This window comes from Rhinopithecus roxellana, chromosome 1 (genome assembly GCF_007565055.1).
Source record: "Rhinopithecus roxellana isolate Shanxi Qingling chromosome 1, ASM756505v1, whole genome shotgun sequence".
NCBI classification, from domain to species: domain Eukaryota; kingdom Metazoa; phylum Chordata; class Mammalia; order Primates; family Cercopithecidae; genus Rhinopithecus; species Rhinopithecus roxellana.
This window is the reverse complement of record NC_044549.1, coordinates 132,688,151-132,704,916: the sequence shown is the minus strand read 5'-3', so window position 1 is coordinate 132,704,916 and position 16,766 is coordinate 132,688,151. Positions and strand designations below refer to the sequence as shown.

Genomic DNA, 16,766 nt, shown 5'->3' with positions numbered 1-16,766 from the left:
TAGTCCCAGCACTTTGGGAGGCCAAGGCGGGTGGATCACCTGAGGTCAGGAGTTCAAGACCAGTCTGGCCAACATGGCGAAACCTTGTCTCTACCAAAAAATACACAAATTAGCCAGGCGTGGAGGCAGGCACCTGTAATCCCAGCTACTCGGAAGGCTGAGGCAGGAGAATCACTTGACCCAGGAGGCGGAGGTTGCAGTGAGCTGAGATCATGCCACTGCACTCCAGCCTGGGTGACAGAGTAAGACTCCATCTCAAAAAATATTAATAATAATAATAATAATAAGCTTCATCAACTTTAGAAACTGCCATTAACCAGCCAACCACAGAAAAATATAAGCCTAAAGAAACACATCAGCGCTCACCATCCTGCCATATTGTCCTGGAGAATAAAATCATGGATGTTGTAAAGAAATCATTTTACTAAATTTCTACTGAAATTTCTACTGAAGAAACATTTTCTAGCTTATTTATGCATCTTCGAGGCCATCCCTTCCATCTGAAGGCTGAAGAACATGGTGGGAGGAGTGTCATGGGGAGATAAAGGCAATATAGCCATTAAGAATGACTGGAAAGATTTACATAGTAAAGTCATAATGGGCTTGTGGAAGGGTTGGGGATGTAAATCTTTAGAAAATGTTTTATTTATGATTAAGAAAAACTGTGAGGTTTACCAACCCTTTTGCCTCTATAGTGCATTCGGGTGTGGGTGTATGGAGGTGAGCTGAGGAGTTCTCAGCATTGTGTTTTATGACTCACACTAATTAGCTAAGAATTGCTCTTCTTTCTCTACTCTGATTTTACCCAGTGTTTTACCCAGCCATTCTCTCTTGCACATCACCTGCTACTACATGAATATCTCAGACACCTCAGCTCTGATCACAAATGCTTTTTTTTCTGGAATATCCATCTCAATCCATTTCTGACCATATTTCACTTTCTCCAGACTTTTGATCCCCTTTTGACTCCCCATTTTAGTTCCTATTATGGCCATTTGGATCCTAGCACTTGTTTCTCCTCGTTTTCCCCTTGATATTCTTTTAGAACTTTGGTTTGCTCAGTATTTGACTAATCTACGACTAGACCCCAATTCTCCTGTAAGAGCAATTGTTTTTGTCTCTCTCTTACTAGAAATACATAGTTCATACACATCATGAGCCAACTTTAAAAAATAAATAGCCATTTTAGAGCCAAATATTCATGGTGTACGTCGGGCCACCTGAGCCACAAACAACACGTTTGTGTGGAGTACGTTTCCCAAAGCGCAGGACCTGCAATGCGCAGGGACATGCCCCAGGAGGACAGCAGTATGCAGTGGTCCACTGGCATGGCATTAAATGCCGCTGGTCCACAAAGTGAGAGAGTTGTTCTCTTTTCAGTTCTCTTGTAGCCCTTCTGATCATAGTAAGAACAGAGTCTCAGTGCTCATCTTAAACACCTTTCCTACACTTTACAACACCTCTAACATGAAACAAGGTAACAGCAATTGTTTGCATTTATTTAATTTTTATAGTTACTTTGTCTTTATGGTAAATTGCATTTGTGTACCGTTGATAGAAGTGATATTTTTGTAGCAATTAATTTCTTTTGCAAGTAGATTATATTTAAAAGGAAAGTCCATATAAAGAAAATACTATTTAAACAACAGTTTAGGTATTCGTAGCATGTAGCTGTGATAAAAATCATGACAGCGGTTATGAATAGCTAGATTTTGATAATGAAAAAGGCCAAAGTTGTAGATGAAAATTACAAATTAGCAGAGGTGGCAGTAATAGTTTAGATATTTTCTGACTCTCAAAATATCAGATTTTTTAAAATCAGGAATAAAAGTATTTTTTACTAATTGTCTAAGCATTTTTAATGTCATGAAAAAAATAGAATCTCCCCATATTTTTATGCCTCTCCCTTTCTTCCTCAAAACCATGAAATGATTGTTCCATAGTCTAAAGCACTCATGGGTAAAACAAAAAGAAAAAAGAAAAAGGACCTTTTAGTCTCATAATTACCAAAGGAATAAGCAGAACCTTGAGAAAACAAGCTGGTGTTCAAGAAAATAATTTTCTTTGCCAGCACCTAACCACCAGCCTCTTTCTTAAGAAGAGGATGAGGCCCACAGGATAATAAAAGACCCTATAGAACCACATAAAAGTTCCACATGTGCTACTCCCTGAGTGGCCTTCAAGGGGGTTAGGACTGGAGGGGGCCAGGGGACAGGGCTCAGAGCAAAACAAAACAAAAACAACAACAACAACAACAACAAAAATCTTTCTTCCAGAGAAGCAACTCATCTTACACAAAAACTAATTAACATGACAGTTTCCTGTTTGCAGAAGATGTCGTTATCAGTGAAAAACAACAATAATAATTGTAATAATAATATGAGCCCTAGCAGTTGGGGTTTCTGCAATTACAGTGTGAATTGCATGAGAGGATTATATGAAGTGCTCTTGGCTTGGAGGGGGAAGTAAGACGCTTCAGCTTGCAAGTCACAAGCAGCTGCTTGGGGGCCATGCACCTGCCGGTTCCAAGGCTGTTTTCACCTCGAAAGGAAAACAGGCCCCTTCTCTTTCCCATTCACAACCCCCAATCCAAAAACCACCGCAAAGAAGGAGGGAGAAATGGAGAGGAAAATGGAAAGGAGAGAAAGGCAGACAAAAAATAAAACTAAAGATGTTCATCCATAGCAAGCAAGTCTTCCCCACTTAGGAAGAAAATTGTGGGGCTGGAGAGCAGCAGGGAAGGGGGCAAGTGGGAGGGAATGACTTCATTTTAATGCAGCAACAGACAGAGTGCGATCTGATATTGGCAAAGTTTCAACGAAAATGGGGGGCGAGGGGGTGGGAGGAGAAGAAAGGACTCTTTTACTGTTTCATGCTTCAAGTCTTCCCGAGAAGCATAAGCTCCGCTCGACATTCTGGGAATAGCAATGAGGCACACACAACAATCAAAACACACTAAATCTGTTTGATGATTCAAACACATCATGCATCTGCACCCACAAAATAGGACTTCAATTAAATAACCTTGCAGATTTGAACAGAAAAAGAAGGGAGAGCATGAGGGTTTGTAATTAGTAACTCCGAATACAAGCAGTTTTGTAAAAATTAGGTGTTTGCACACTACACTTCATTCTAAAGTGAGTTGTAAGCGTGTGCTGTTAGAGAGCTCAAGCAGTTCCTCCCTGACGTTTGCTTGAAGTTGTGTTTTCTGTCCTCACCAAGAAAGCTGTAGGAAGTTGTTTCAACCAGGCCTTTACCAAAGAAGTGAGAAAAAGTCTAAATGAGGCTTTTTTATATCCACATTCACACAAATAAATGCACATACACAGACTATTCTCAGTATTACAGTAAAACCCATTGTGGTTTACTAAAACAAAACAAAACACACACACACACCCCCCAACACACAATAACCAGAAAAAGAATAAAAGCTCCGCATCTCAGATCAGGTCATGTATAAACCACAATTTCTGTTCCCAAGAATTTTTGCTTCCAGGGATTTCTATTTCCACAGTAAGGGATAGGTTATTTCCCTACATAAACATGATTTGGTCTTTGCACATGTGACCTATCATATATGTTTGTATCCACGCTGAACAATAACACACACAGTCTGCTCTGAACGATGTGCTTGAGTGCCCCAGAAAAGGCCTTTTTTGTTGTTGTTAGAGAGATCCAGATTCACCTATTTTCAGACTGACCTCCAAATAAGCTTGGCCTGGTCTCTGCTTGCTTTGAAAAAATCAAAAAGGAAATAATTCATATTGAAAAGTGGGAAAGTGTTTGTAGGGCTGTCTCTTTGGACTCTTAAAAACACTTCTCTCTTTTTTATTGAAAAATTATTCTACCCGGCAACCCAAACAGAAATCTGAAGGAATGGGAAGAAGATTGTGAAACTCACTAGGACTATGCTCCCTCCCCCAGAATGACTCCAAATGCCACCATTCTCTGATTAAATAAAACCTATTTCAAATATAACCACTTTTCTCAGTCTGGATCTCTGGGATTCATAAACAGACTGTTTTGGCACAACAAGAAAGCCAAATTTGGGAATTAGTAAGACATGAAAATTAACTAAATCATTGTTTGGGGTCTGAAAATATAAATGAATCACAAGAAGAGAGGCAAGTTCAAGAGAGGGAGCATATAGCTAAAATGCCTCAGCACATTCCTATTTACAAGAAATTATTTGAGCAACTGGGGAATTTGAGCTATGGTGGAGGTGATGCTTTTTTAGAAAGTGTACAACTTTTGGTCAAAAACAGAGTGAAAAAGGGACCCAAGCCAGGGACATTGGACATGCTCATCAGTCCCAGGGAAAATATGCCCATTTTGAAAGCCTGCAAGCCTCGCAGGCCCTTAAAATTGACAATTTGGTTAATCATGGAAGTGAAATTACCTGCACTCATGGTAACTTGTGGAAGTTAAGGAGAAAAGCTAGACAGCATGTTCTTTTCCCTCTGCCATGATTAAAATCCTCAAAGTGGTGAATCTCTAATAATGCACAGCTACAGTGGAAGCTCTTCAGAAAGTGAAGAGCATTTTTAGTCTACTCACAACTCCTTCCCCAACTCAAAACCTTCACCCCATAGTAAGGCACTACTATTAATTGGATTGTGTCTTATCAGGTGGTAGAAGGAAAAAAAGATGAAAAACCATGGTGCTTCCTTACCTCCCACCCAGCCAGATTAAACCTATCTTTCAAGCTTCCATTTTCCTTCAAAAAGATTTTGCAGCTCATCCCATATTAATCTTTCTCCTTTTCAAATTGGTGCCATGCAGAGTCTGGCTCTCATCTGGCATTAATTGTACTTTGTGACATATTTTATTTTATTTTATATTTTTATTTCACTTTTAAAGCAGCATTTGCTCTGGTATATTACGAGGTGTTTCTTGACATGACTTTGTGGTCAGAATCTAGTACAGCTAGATTAAACAAAGTTGGACAAATTTTACAGTAAAAACATTCCAGAGCAATTAATAAACTCATGTACATTATGACATTCCAAGTGGCACAGGTAGCAGTCTTCCCAGCCTTATTTAAATTAAAACCAAAAAAGAAGCCTTTAGCAGGAAAGATTTTCCGATCTCTATAAAAGAGTTCCACTTAAGAATTAAGATCCAAAAGTTCACTTCTTTGTTTGATCATTAAAGCTACAAATATTTATCAAATATCTGCTTTGCATCAGGCACAGCTACGCTAGGCATGGAGATATCACACGGGTAATTCCCAGGCCTCCAGTCCAGTGGGGAAGACATAATAACAGCTTATCATAATGCAATGTGATGACTTTAGTGACCATGCTATGCATATGATAATGTGAATGTCAATGGAGAAGTGCCTACCTGGTAGGAGAAGAATGATAAGGAACTTAGAGAAAGGTTTCTCCATGGGGTGACCTCAAAAGAGAGAATGGCAGGGAGCTACCAAATTCCTGACATATGTACAACAATTCACAATTCATAACATTTTTCTCATATATTACTATAATACTGCCTTTTTCATATCCCATTGAGCACTTGTAATATATTTGATATCGTGAATTTATCTGTGCTTTAGTTTACCTTTCCAAGAAGGTGAATTTCCTTCAGAGTTTTCTCATGTATTTTTTTCTATCTGTGAAATCCATCTAACTAAACTCAGCCTTCAACCTGAGGTCATAGTAAAAGACAAATTAAGTTTGGGTCTCCCATATATGTCTTTTTTTCCCCATATATTCCTTAGAGCAAAATTTTTTGAGTGCTATCTATTAAATTTTCAAGAAAAGAATAAGATAATATTTTTTCAAAAGAGTGAGATTTAAGCATTCAAAGTCTGTGAACAGTTTAAATCACATGAAGAAAGTTTTTGTTTGTTCCTAATGAAGGTTTATTTGGAATTCTTTGGTGAAATACAAAAAGGGAGACCTTGAACCCTGGAGGAGTCTCGCTTGACAAGGAGAAAGTAGTTTTGTCTATGGAAACCCTTAAAGATACTGCACTGCAGGTGGGACCAAGGCTCACCTCATTGGCTAATGGGTATTGCTAATCTTTCAGCCTACATCGTAGTACCATTTACAGCCCATGTTTTAACCACCCAAATCTATTTGATAATAACCTGCGATTTATTGACATTCAGTGATACACTGTTAGCAGTTCTCATGATGTGTCATCTACAGAGGTGGCACCTCTTATTGCTCCTTTAAAATAAAAATTTAAGACCCATCTAATTTTCTTCAGTGACATGTTAGACTCATGACATAACAGCCTACATTCTTCCTTCTTTAGAATAATTATTAAGAAAGAATATAAGGTAGGTCTTTCCCATCCCTACCAGGTGCAGGAAAGAAGACATCTTTCCCGCTGCATCATCCCTGCATGTCTGTGTAGAGAAATCTTCTACGGATTTTTTTTTTTTTTTTTTTTTTTTTTTTTTTTTTTTTTTGAGGTGGAGTTTCACTCTTGTTGCCCAGGCTGGAGTGCAACGGCTCAATCTCGGCTCACTGCAACCTCCGCCTCTCAGGTTCAAGCAATTCTCCTGCCTCAGCCTTCCAAGTAGCTGGGATTAGAGGCACGAGCCACCATGCCTGGCTAATTACGTATTTTTAGTAGATATGGAGTTTCACCATGTTGGTCAGGCTGGCCTCGAACTCCTGACCTCAGGTGATCCGCACACCTCAGCCTCCCAAAGTGCTGGGATTACAGGTGTGAGCCACCGCGCCCTGCTCCTTCTATGGATTTTTAAAATCAATTACAGAAACTTGTTGGGATCATGGGGTGGTAGAAGGCAGGGCAGCATGTGGGGAGCATAGCAATCACTTCTGTGCATGTGGCCGACTCTCCATTCATTCTGCAGTGAAGGGAGCAGCACTACGCTAGAAGTCAAACAGCCTGAGTCCTAGCCCAGCTCTCCCTCTTACTAACTGTGTGACTGTGTGACCTCCCTGCTCTAAAGCTTCATTTTCCTTGTCTTCAAATGGAATGATAATGCCCTGCCAGTGTCATCCCCGGGACGCTTAAGAGAGGTTCAAAAGAGTCAAAACAGGTGAAAGCACTGTGAAAAGTCTAAAGTGCCAAGTGCTGTACCCGAGGCCTCTCTTGATTATGTACACTATTTGGGCAAGAGCCTGGGCCCCGGGGTCGAACCCATCTGAGTTAGAATCCTGGCACTACCTCCTGTCAATGGTATGACCTTGCGCAAGTTTCACTCTCTAAGCTTCATGTTCTTCATCTATAAAATGGAGAGCACTCACCCTCAAAGAGTTGTAAGGATTTAATGAGATCATAAATGTGGCACCCTGACAGTGTCTGGAATAGAGATTTCTCAATGGATGCTGGCTCATATCATTAGTGAAGAGCTACAGCTGTATGGATCAGATCACCCTTTGCTGCAGTGTGAGAGAATGAGACTCATCAAGTGTGCTTGGAAATCCCATCAGATATAAAATTCATATGTCACTTCCTCGTTGGAAGATTTTTCTCACTCCCCAACCTCTGCGCAGTTTACTAGTCTCTCTCCGATACCACTTTTGTTTGAATATTCTATTGTGCTTAGTAGGCACTATTTTGTAATTTATTTACTTACATGTGTCCTCTACTAGACCGTAAGAAACTTGATGCTGGAACTCTGTACTACTCATCTCAGAACTCATCTCAGAATCGTTCATGCCTAAGACAGTGCTCACCTCACAGTAGGCACTTAATGAATGCTTTGGAACGGGATATGTGAATATATGCTATTCTGTTGTAAGTCAGCCTTCAGATAAGTGATGGAGACATAAATACAAAGAGCTGTGACACAGGAGAAAAAGCAACATCCTCAGGGATTCATAGAGCTTTCACTCCGGCCTTCTCTCCCACTCTTCTTTGTAATGTCAAGTCAGAGATCTGGTGGCTCTGCTATGCAGTTCAAGCAAATATTCATAACTCAATTATTTTACTGGCCCTATAAAACCAATAAAAATGAAGCAAAACGATGCTAGAAATAAATATTTAAAATTCAGTTAACTCCATATTTTGCCAGATTTTGTATCCCTGATAAAATGTCACAAAATCCTGAACTTCAAAGAGAAAAAACAGTGTCAGAATCATGAAGGCTAAAGCAGAGGATAGTACTAGATGAAGTGGCTATCTTCCCACACAGCGTGATTTCCAGATACAACCACAAGACCCTGGCCTCTTGATAATTTATTCCCATTAGTCTTTCCCTCTCTTTCTACCTAGCCTGATGTTCATGCCATCGTAAGTTTACATGTGTTTGTGTGTATCTGAGGTGGGCAGGGGTGGGCTAGATGCAGCATTTTCAGAAAACGCTTGCACAAATGCCTGTTTTCTTTTCACATGCCTTTTCCCATTAGCATATTAACATCATCCATGGGAATGTGCCTTATAATCATAAATATTATTACTATTGACACAGAATAATTCATCAGGTCAACATTTTGGTGCCACAAAAGATAGCTTAGCCTTTAGGGAAGGAGATAGAGAGGTAGATTTTAATCACAGGCCTCAGGTTGCTGTGAGCTTGGAACCAGGTGCAGCCTGGAGAAGGTAGACCAAGGGGAGGTAACTTAATTAAAGCCTGGGCCCTGGGGACCCGGGGAGAAAGCCAAATAATGGAAATCAATGTCAGTCAGTCAGTATTCGATCTTGTTGTCCCTTGAGTCTATTCATGATTCTAGTTTGCTGTTGTTGTTTTCCAGTAAGGCTTACTAAGCACTGTGTGCTAACAGGAGGATGGGCTTGGTGTACGGTAGTGTATGACTTCTTCTCTTCTTCCAGGAAACTGACCCTACCGCTACTTCAACCATATGACTTCAATAGAAAGTGTCAATCACAGTTCTTCCTCCCAATTCCCAACCTCAATTGATAGGCTTGGGAATGGGTTCATGACCCATTTGGACCAAACCAAATCCTACCCCCAGAGTTTTCTAACTGGAGCTCAGAGGGGATTAGCCCCCTCTCTAGGGGTAAAGCTGAGAGATGTGGGCCTGAGAGCAGTAGAAGGTCATCTTTCAAGCCAAGTAGGAGTGGGGCTGAGAAAATACAGTCAGGAATCTAGGAGAAGAGTGGAGAAGAAAGATGAAGAGTGTCCTGGTGATGGTCCCCCAGAGAGCCCCTGTTTGAAGGCATTTCTGAGACAAGCTGCTGATTGGAAAGGGGAAACAGTAAATCCCCCTCTTGCCTAAGTTAGTTCAAGTGGTGGATTTGCTGCTTGGAACCAAATAATCTCCAATATGCTAAATTTGAATGCCTCCTGTGAATCTTTAATCAAGTATAAGCCACCACGCTGGATTCAGGGTTGCTAATAAAGAAGAAAGAAACAAGAGCTGACACATACTGAACGTCCACTACATTCTGGACAGTATATGTAAGTTACTATATTCTTCTTCACAGCAACTCTAAGAAACAGGTATTGCTTTTAGGAAAATGAATCTTAATGTGGTTGGTAACTTCTATGCTAAGTTACCAACCACAGTAAGTTCTCATAGAAAGCAAATAGAGACAAAATCTTAATTTAGACATCTGACTCTGTATCCATATCCTGTTTTTATTCCTCTGCTACACATTGCCCTTTATGTGGTCTTATAAAATAATTCAGAAAAGAGAAATTTATACCAAAAAATGTAATAAGATATGAGATAATGCAAATGAGAAGAGAGGAAACATTGAGTATGCATTGACCCACTGTCCAAAGGACCACCCAGATTCTAGGTACCAAATCAGAATCTTGAAACCCTATTACTGCTTTTAAACCCTGTCCTTGCTATGAACGTAAAAATGTCATTGTTACAAGATGAGAGCCTTAGTCAAGGCTTTTCACCTAAATATGTTCAGATCTGTAAGTTGGAGGTAGAAAATAAAATCTTCAAAGACTTCAGCAATTTTATTGGGAGAGGAGTAATGTTTAACCACGTCGATAATAAAATGTGGAAAGATCAGCAAAATACAGCCACCCAAAGACAAGGCAGGGAAGATGGGTCTGAACCACAGCAGAAATTACTTAAGTTCTTCCAATGGGAAAACTGCTGGCTGATAGCGAGGGCTGTTAAACAATGAAATGGGTTACCAGGGCAAGCTAAAGAATCTCATCTGGAGGCCTTTAAAATAGTAAAAATTTTCTTGGTCTGAATGGCTTTACGTGTGGTCTTCCTTGAGTCGGGGTGGGGTCAGAGAGCTACAGAGGAGGGATGACCCCTCCAAATCCTTTCCCAAAGGCTGGGATTCTCCCTACCTGACTGTCATCACCTTGGGGAAGGGGGGCTTTGCCATTTGTCAAGTGCCCCCTTTCTTAGTTCTTGCCTACCTTAGTAATGCACTAATTCACAACTGCTGCAGAAATCATTGAAATATTTAGACATAATGGGGGGAGTTTAATAGGGTCCAGTGGGAAACCCAGGTGTTTAGATCAGCTTAAAAATAATAACCACCTCCCCTGCCGGGGTTTTCCATTCACAATCAGCTCCGCTTTTATTCTTAACCATAAAGGCTACCTCAGACAGGAAATTATTCACGTGATTGGTCTTTACAAGTGCTGTTGGGTTTAAACTGAGGGCTGTAGAGGTCATTAGTGGGCAGCCATGTGATTAACCTTTGCTAGCCTGTTGCTTTTCACACTTTGTTAACAGCTTCCATTATTGCCCCTCTGAGTCTTGAGGAAGCTGTTTATTGACAGTATTAAAAATACATTGCTACAAATTCTTAAGAGCCTTGTGTTAAAGAAAAAATCACCCTCCCAACATCTTATAGCCAGCCGACTGGGGAAATGGGAAACCTCTAATTTGCCATAAAGGTTTATCAAGAAGCACTAAGTAATACTACATTTAACTCAAAGGTAGCACCTGACATCACTCCTTGTCATACTTAGTTGTATGTTATGGTGACACCAGAGAATTTGAGGAGTGAGCTGTAAAACGTCTGGACAAATTTGAGACTCAGACTCAGTTATTTCGAAGGAATTTAGATTGTGCATAAGTTTAGGGGAGAAGGAGGGAAAGAGACTTATAAGAAAAATGTTCCTCTTGAGGAAAATAAAGCCCTTGCCCACATAAGACGACCAAGAGTTTTGGGAAGAATGTGTATGTGTGAGTCAGTATGTAATCTGATGTGAATAAATGATGGTTGTTGTAGTTTTCACCCTCCCGCCCCCAGCCTGGGCTGTGAAGTGTTTTGGGAGACATTTCCTACAATTGTCTGGGCAAGAAAGACCATATTGATGTTTCCCTACCAGTGATGTGCTTAAAACCTCCTTAAAGGATGGCATTCTTCAAATGATCCTTGGTCCATGACTCCTCCCACTGCCCCCATGACCTTCCTGTAAGAATTCAATGGCCCTTCTATGACCCCCTACCTCAGCATAAGATTTTTTCCCAAGCACTTTCCTTTTACTTTCTGAATTCCATGGGGGAAATCTAACTCCTGGCTTCAAAAGTATCTAAAGCTTTTTCCCTCCTACGTTAGGGTCCATACCCAAGGAAGTGGAAGTAGAGGATGACTCTTCAGGAGATTCATGCCCTGCTGTTACATGTATACATACAAGACATATATATATAAGGAATGCATAGGAAAGGAAGGCAGAATTCCACATGAAATTTCTGTGCTTAAAAGATTAAAGGAGACAGTGTACAAGAAGAGAGATCACTGATTCTCCATCCACTGCCTTGACTCTATGCTTGCTTGTTTTCTATTTTTGTACTGTTGCTCCACTTATTCATATGCTGTTTAAAACGTGTAGCTATAGACCCAAATATTTTTCCTGGGAATGATGACATGGCAAGTATTATTTCTCTCAAAGAAAAACATAAATTAATTAATGTTCTTAAAAGGAGAGAAGCATAGTAAGTGGGGCTACTCCCTTCTTCCAAAACTGCCTGTTGGACATTCTAATGACCTCTATGTTTGTGTGAATTGTACAATAGCTGGACTTTAGTTCTCACATACACACTCTGGTCAACAAATCCAAACAAACAAACACAAAAGGTTCAATTCCCTTTTAAAATACCTTTATAACTTTTTAAACTGACAAGCCACATATTCCTATATTTCACGATAGAAAGGTGGAGGGGAAATTTTTGCCAGAATAAGAGTTTGTATTTTATGTCAAATTGTATCTGGAAGCTCATTTAAAAAGTGGAATTATACACCGCCCACCCCCCAAAAGCAAAGATTTGAGATGAAAATGCCAAGATAACTTTAATTATAGGTTTGTTGGGGGTGTGACATTAAAATATCAGTCAGTGGAAAACTTCGCATTGTTAACATGTCACTCAAAACTTTTGAAATTTGTGTTATACCATTACTATTTATTTGTACATTCTTGGTCTCCAATGCACATACTTGCTAGGATAAGAGCCCAAGTCATTATAACAAGTGATCCAACATTTTCACATTTATTTTAAAATTAGAATTGAATATAAATTGATGTAGGCTCGTTAATGTAGAACCTTGGTTTCACTTATTGCAGATTTTCAAAATTAGGCTGAAATAATATATATTTTTTCAATATAAAAAATAACAAATTTTAGGCCAGGTGCGGTGGCTCACGTCTGTAATCCCAGCACTTTGGGAGACCGAGGTGGGCGAATCACAAGGTCAGGAGTTCGAGACCAGCCTGGCCAACATGGCGAAACCCCGTCTCTACTAAAAATACAAAATTAGCTGGGCATGGTGGTGGGTACCTGTAATCCTGGCTACTCAGGAAGCTGAGGAAAGAGAATCGCTTGAACCCGGGAGGCAGAGGTTGCAGTGAGCTGAGATCACACCACTGCATTCCAGCCTGGGAAACAGAGCAAGACTCTGTCTCAAAAAAATAAATAAATAACATTTTTAAATTTTACCTATAATCTGTCAGTTTTTCTACAAAATTTAAAATAATATTGTGGCACCAGGGAAAAAAAACATATAGTAGCCTCTAACATCAAGCTAGACTTACTGTAGCTAATAATTGGTTTTCTCTGCTCCCTCTTCCAAACCGCATAAGAAAGGAAACCATGGAAACTGGGCCACCATAAAGCAAAGCTTTCCAACCTCAGCTCAGCTCTCACTGATCTTCAAAAATGATTTTACACATCTCTTGTTGACTAATTATTGCAGGAGGCCACAGTGGCTGTTTTAAACATTCGTCAACCTCCAGGGACCACCCCTTAACTTCCTTCAACTTAACCTCACTCCTGGGAGATGACCTATAGGCCAATTTCACTGAGGAAGGCCAGGCAGCATGAGCTCCTGGTGCTGGTGCATGACCAAACTAGACCTGGGCTTTGGGCTGCCTGGCTGGGTCTAGGGAATATAACTGGCTGAAGTTCTCCCTGCCTACATTCCCTACTCTGATTAGGCAGCCTCAGTTTGACAGTTCATGCTTCCTTAAGGCCTATATGCTGCTGCCTGGTCCCAGCTAACCTTGATCCCTAGTCCATTATAACTTTTTTTTTAATTGGCACATAATAACTGTACATATTTATGGGGTATGGTGTGGTGTTTCAATACACGTATGCATTGTATAAAAAAAAGCAAATCAGAGTATTTTACGTAGTCATCTCCTCAAACATTTATCATTTCTTTGTGGTGAGGAGATTCAAAATTCTCTCTTCTCGTTATTTTGAAATTTAAAATGTAATATTGTTAACCATAGTCACCCTACTATGCATTTCTAACAGCATTTTCTCTCTTCTGCTGGTGGCCCCATTCTTGTGTCTGAGAACATGACCAGCTCTTCCTTATCCTTACAGATTTCCTTTGAGGACTCTTCCTCTACCATTATTTCCACTTCTCTAAGGCTTTATCTTTGGCTTTTGTCCTTAGTTCTCTCTCTTTTGCAGCCCTTCACTGTCCTCCTTAGAAATCTGACTACATATAAATGACAATATTTATCAAAATGAAGAAGTGGAGAAGAAGTACTAGTTTGACGAGGAAAGAGAATTTTAGTTTGAGGGACTAATTTCTCAGTCCCTAAACTCACATTTCTCACTTTCAGAGCCATCAAGTAATTCCTCGAACAGAAATTGTTTTTCCCCATCAGACTAGCACTTCTTCTCAACTTCCTCATTTTGATAAATACTGTTACTAATGTTCCAGAGCCATGAGTGTTCTTTCTCTCTCCATGGTCAGTAAATTACCATCACACTTAAAACAAAATTCAAACTTCTTTCCGTGGCCTAAACCTCTCTATGTGATCTTGGACCTCATACCCATTTACCATCACCTGGTTTGCCATGATTTGGCCATTCTGGCCTTGTTTCTGCTTCTCAGACACACTAAACTTGTTCTTTCCTTGGGGTTTCATGTGGCACTTCTCTCCTCCAGGTAGTTTCTTGTCATATGGTCAAAATACCACCGCATCAGAGAGATGGTCCCAGAAACTCTGCCACATCACACTGTTTATACTTTCCCCATCACAACTCTCATGACTGATATTAAACTCTTGTTTATTTTTAAACTTGTTTATTGTTCATCTCTCTTCTCTGGAATAGAAGCTCCCTGACACTAGGAACCTGTGTGTTTTGCTCACTACAGTAACTTTGTGGACATTAGTGTCCTATAGATCTCAATAACTATTTGTTCTATGAATTAATATGTAAGTGAAGTCTGATGGATTCAACTGTCACAGCACCCCTCACATCCATCCTGCCTTTGTCTTCCCACTGATACCAGCATAGATCAAGCCCTTACTATGCAATGCGTTGGCACTGCCTGAGACATTTCATGTCCCATCAACACTTCATGCTACCACTAGGTTAATACATGAGCAGCAGTTCTGATCCTATTACCCTCTTGATAAGTGTTTAACAAATGGAATATTTCATAACCCAAATTAAGTATAAACTTATTACCATAGTTTTTAATATCCATCCACTTATTCAATAAACATTTTGGGTACAATTGTACAAAGAAGACACTGTGTGGAATGTTGCACCTATGAAGATGAAGCATACCACATTAGAGAGTTCTATTATAGATATGTGCCCCAGATTTGAAGATGAGCAGAAGAGAAAACCCTGAGTGAGCCTGTAGGAAGTGATACTTCAGCTGACTCTTGACCAACCAAGCAAAATACATGAATGCAGGTGGGAGAAATGGGCAACTATTTTCTAGGAAGAGAGACTAGCATATGTAAAAGTAAACAGAGTATTGTGAGCTATGTTTGATGATTATGACAACTGGTCCAGTTTGGCAGGGGAATGGGGGTGGGGGAGTTGTCAGTAGAGCAAGAATTGAAGCAGATTGGTCAGTGGAGACCAGATCAGCAAGGACCTTGAATTCTGTGCTAGCAACAAAAAGGCAGCATAGAGTGGCAATTAGAAGCATATGCCCTGGACTAAGATTGTCTGGGCTTACTGCCTACCCCAACGGGGCAAATTCATTACCCTTTCTATACCCCTGTTTCCTCATCTGTTAAGTGGAGATAAAAACATAATAACAGTTACCTATCTCATAGGATTATTATGAGAATTAACATATGAATTAATATATGTAAAGCAATTAGAACAGTACCTGGCACACAATAAACACACTATTTTCCATTGTTATTCTATAAATAATGGGAAACTATTGAAGAATTATATGCAGGAAAGCAACCTAAGATTACTATCTCTTAAAGATAATTGTTAGAGTAATATATAAAATGAGTCTTGAGGAGAAAGAAACTGGAAGTACAAAAAATCAGTTAAGATTTAAAATGATGAGTAGCTAAACCACAGCAGGAAAAAATGGGTGGGCAAAAGAAAAGAGAGGCTTGAGAGTCATTTAAGAAGCAAAATCAGGAGAATTTGGTGACAATGATGTGTGTGGTAAGGGTGAAAGAGTTATCGATGATTTCCAAATTTCTGACATAAGAGATCAAGTGTGTGGTGAAAGTGGTAAGCAGAATCAGAAACACAAGAGGAAGGACTGATTTTGGAGGAGAGACAATAAATTCAGCACATCAGTGATAGGCTGATGTGATATCCACAGAGCAGACGCGAAAGGCTTCCACAAAGCAACTGGAATGTGGGTCCAGAGCTCAGGAAAAAAAAAAAAGCTTTGAAACTGCATGAGTCGAAGACATTGGGTATGAAAAATAAAATCAGAAGAGCTACCTAGAGATCACCAGAGAACACCAACATGAAAGGGAAAAGACTGTCATGAAGTAGGACAGCAAGGTAAGAAGGAAATTGTGGAAAGGAGTTTTAAGAATAAGGGGGAGATCGGCTGGGTGCAGTGGTTCACACCTGTAATCCCAGCACTTTGGAAAGCCGAGGCAGGTGGATCTCCTGAAGTCAGGAGTTTGAGACCAGCCTGACCAACATGGAGAAACCCCGTCTCTACTAAAAATTCTAAAATTAGCTGGGCGTGGTGGTGCATGCCTGTTATCCCAGCTACTCAGGAGTCTGAGGCAGGAGAATCACTTGAACCCAGGAGGTGGAGATTGTGGTGAGCAGAGATCGTGCCATTGCACTGCAGCCTGGGCAATAAGAGCAAAACTCCATCTAAAGAAGAAGAAGAAGAAGAAGAAGAAGCAGAAGCAGAAGCAGAAGCAGAAGCAGAAGCAGAAGCAGGAGAAGGAGAAGGAGAAGGAGAAGGAGAAGGAGAAGGAGAAGGAGAAGGAGAAGGAGAAGGAGAAGGAGAAGGAGAAGGAGAAGGAGAAGGAGAAGGAGAAGGAGAAGGAGAAGGAGAAGGAGGAGAGGAGGAAGAAGATCAACAAGATCAGACCTTAGATGTGTTGCCTGAGATAAGAACTTTAACATGCCCACTAGACTTGCAGTTGTGACATTAATGAATTCAGTGAAATATGTTACAGAGGCAAGGTAGAA

General features: G+C 40.2%; 1 pseudogene; it reads left to right on the top strand.

Moving 5' to 3' along the window:
- Positions 1–8,867: 8,867 nt before the first annotated feature.
- LOC104664668 overlaps positions 8,868–16,766 on the top strand; it is a 118,189-nt pseudogene continuing 110,290 nt past the window's right edge.